The sequence below is a fragment of the Prionailurus viverrinus genome, chromosome C1 (assembly GCF_022837055.1).
Source record: "Prionailurus viverrinus isolate Anna chromosome C1, UM_Priviv_1.0, whole genome shotgun sequence".
NCBI classification, from domain to species: Eukaryota; Metazoa; Chordata; class Mammalia; order Carnivora; family Felidae; genus Prionailurus; species Prionailurus viverrinus.
Genome location: NC_062568.1, coordinates 195,913,380 through 195,916,056, shown reverse-complemented (window position 1 = coordinate 195,916,056; position 2,677 = coordinate 195,913,380). Strand labels below are relative to the sequence as shown.

The 2,677-nt window shown below is 61.5% G+C and overlaps 1 long non-coding RNA gene across 1 annotated transcript; it reads right to left on the bottom strand.

The window, feature by feature from the left end:
- Positions 1-398: 398 nt before the first annotated feature.
- LOC125174092 (uncharacterized) lies at positions 399-2,431 on the bottom strand. The gene is made up of 3 exons (XR_007155249.1): positions 2,357-2,431; positions 1,333-1,530; positions 399-752 (listed from the first exon to the last, which is right to left on the bottom strand). It is a non-coding gene; the product is annotated as an uncharacterized LOC125174092 (long non-coding RNA).
- Positions 2,432-2,677: the final 246 nt, after the last annotated feature.

Below are 2,677 nucleotides of genomic sequence, written 5' to 3'. Positions count from 1 at the left end.
TTCCTCCTTCCTTCCTTCCTTCCTACCTTCCTTCCTCCCTCCTTCCCTTCTTCCCTCCCTTCTTCCCTCCCTCCTTCCCACTGTCCCTTCCTTCCTTCCTTCCTTCCTCCTTCCCTTCTTCCCTCCCTTCTTCCCTCCCTCTTTCCCACTGTCCCTTCCTTCCTTCCTTCCTTCCTTCCTTCCTTCCTTCCATATCCTGGGCTGGGTCCCTACCCTAGCAGCTGCTCTAGAGCAGAGAAGATAGACACATGAAACAAATAATCCTGAATATATTTATGTCATTACAATGGGATGAGCGGGATCAGGTGACAGGAGCACATCCCAGGGGCCCCACCCCATCGGGGCTTGGGGAAGGCTTTCCTAAGGCCACGGCCCTGCGGCTGAGGCCTGAGGAGTGAGCGGAAAGGTAAGGCATGAGAGCAGAGGGTGGCTGTCGAGGGACCAGCTCTGGAGGCCCAGAGCACAGGGATCCAGGTCAGAGTGGCTGCAAGGACGGAGGTCAAGGAAGTGGACTGGGCCAGCCTCACAGGGCCTCACAGGCCCCGGATGGGCTTTTGGCCTATCTGGAGCGTGAAGGCTCAGATGATATATGACGTATAATAAGGTACGTGCTTTTGCGATCGATATAAACCTCCTATTGAAATGAGGAATCCAGACAGGCAAAGCCATGCCAATGAGAATGAGTCTCCTGGATTATCTTCTTCCTTAGGCAGCAACCTTGCCTCCTTCAGGGGCCGATGAGGATGGTGTGTCTGGGTGGGCAGAGCATGGGAGAAAATCAGATGCCGTGAGGGGTGCGGGTGGGGTCGGAGGGAGGCAGCACTGAGAGGGGAGAGGCAGTCAGGAAAATTCTATGCCGATTCAGCTGTGGGTCTGAGCAAGTCCTGTGACCCCCTCTGGGCCTTGGTTTCCCTCTGTCGATGACACAGGGGCTCTACAGGGACCTGTCCAGTCAAACCTTTATGCCTCGATAGCAAAACGCAGAGCTGGTCAGAAGGAGCCCCTTCACAGAGGGCCGCCAAGTCCGAGATCAGGGTCCCCAGGGTCCCGCAGCCATCGCCCAGCCCCTGACCCGCCCTCCCCAGAAGTGGGGCATGGCGACAGAGAGTCGTGGATAAGCCATTAGGGTCTGGGCTGCATCGCAGACTTAATGATGTTGCATTGCTTTAAAAGCCAGGCTGCAGTCCTGCTCTTGTGCTCCCTGGAGAGAAGCCTGTGCAGATCCCAGCAGGGCCCCGGATGGGCAGCAGGGCCTGGGCCCCCCGCCGGCCCTGGGGCACAAGTCCTCTCCGCCTGCCCCGGCCCCAGGCCAGATCTCGCCTGCGTCAATACCTCCAGAATCAGCCTTGCTTCCTGTGAGCGGGGCCGTCCCGGCTTGTGACTTCAACGTTGGAACAGGGGAGGGTGTGGCAGAAGGAAGAAGTCCGGAGCCGGCTCTCGCCATAATGCGCTGTGGGACTTTGGGTAGGTCACTTCCACTCTTGAGCCTCACTTTTCCCATCTGAGAAATGAGGGTGTTGATTTGGCCCTCTGAAAAGAAGACATCAGGATGGGATGGGACACACAAGAGATTTATTAGGGGAAATGCCTGGGAAGGGCCACAGGGCGGGAAGGGCCCCCAGACCAGGAAACAGGTCTGACACCCCCACTGTGCTCAGACACTGGGGAGAAGGGGCCTGGGGGACATGGCCTGGATGATGGTGGATCCAGGGGGTGGCGCTCAGCCGCTGTGCCTGCCCACAGCAGGGCCTCCCGTAGGAGAGCTGAACAACACGTCTCTGTGTCACCACAGTGGGGTCCCTGGGCCCGCCCGGCCGTGCCGTGGGAGCACGGCCGAGCGGCTGTGTAAACCGGCAAGTGCCGTCTCCACCGAGGCAGTGCGCCGCTCATGTCCCAGGAGCCAGCGGAGGCCCAGCCCAGGGGACAGTCCTCCGGAAGGGAAGGCAGCCCCGTCGGCAGCCTGGGAGAACTCCAGGGCCAGGCTGAGCCCCGCGCTGCCCCTCAGGCCGCACCACGAAGGCCGAGTGCCAGCTGAGGTCAGACCCGGGCGGGCTTGGAAGGTCAGGGTGGGGAGCCGGAGGAGGCTGCGCTCCGGGGACAGGAGGGGGCCACGGCAAGGCCAGACCACCGGCGGATCCGAGCTGGGAAAGCCTGGGACCTGGTGATACGGGAGTACCAGTGGCCAGGCCTGGGGCTGGTGCCTCCCACCCCCAGGCCTCTCTGACCAGAGGGTTTTTCCACTCTCGGTTGGGCCTGTCTGGCCCTCCCCTGGAGAGAGCTCTTACTTCCCCATTCCCCGGCGGGCCGGCCAGCTTGTGGTGGGAGAGCAGCCCCCAGGCTGGGCTGTGGGACTCACCCTGGTGGCCACGCTCCCTCTGCCAAACCCCAGCCCCGGTTCCCCTTCTGGAAGTCACGGCAGAAAGAAGGCCCGGCTTCCCGAGAGCGTTCGTCCTTTCTCCAGTGCCTTGGTCCCCTGGCACACCCTATAACCCTCACTCAGGCCTCGGGGGCGGAGGGGCCCAGAGCCCCTGGGCGGCTCCTTGCACCTTCTTCCTCATCACCACACCCCTCTCGGGGGGCCCCCGCTGTGGGCCAAGGACCATGCTGCACGCTTTCCTGAGTTAGCTCATTGAATTTCTAGGGCAACCGTGTGAATGATATCCTGGGCAGAGGAAGA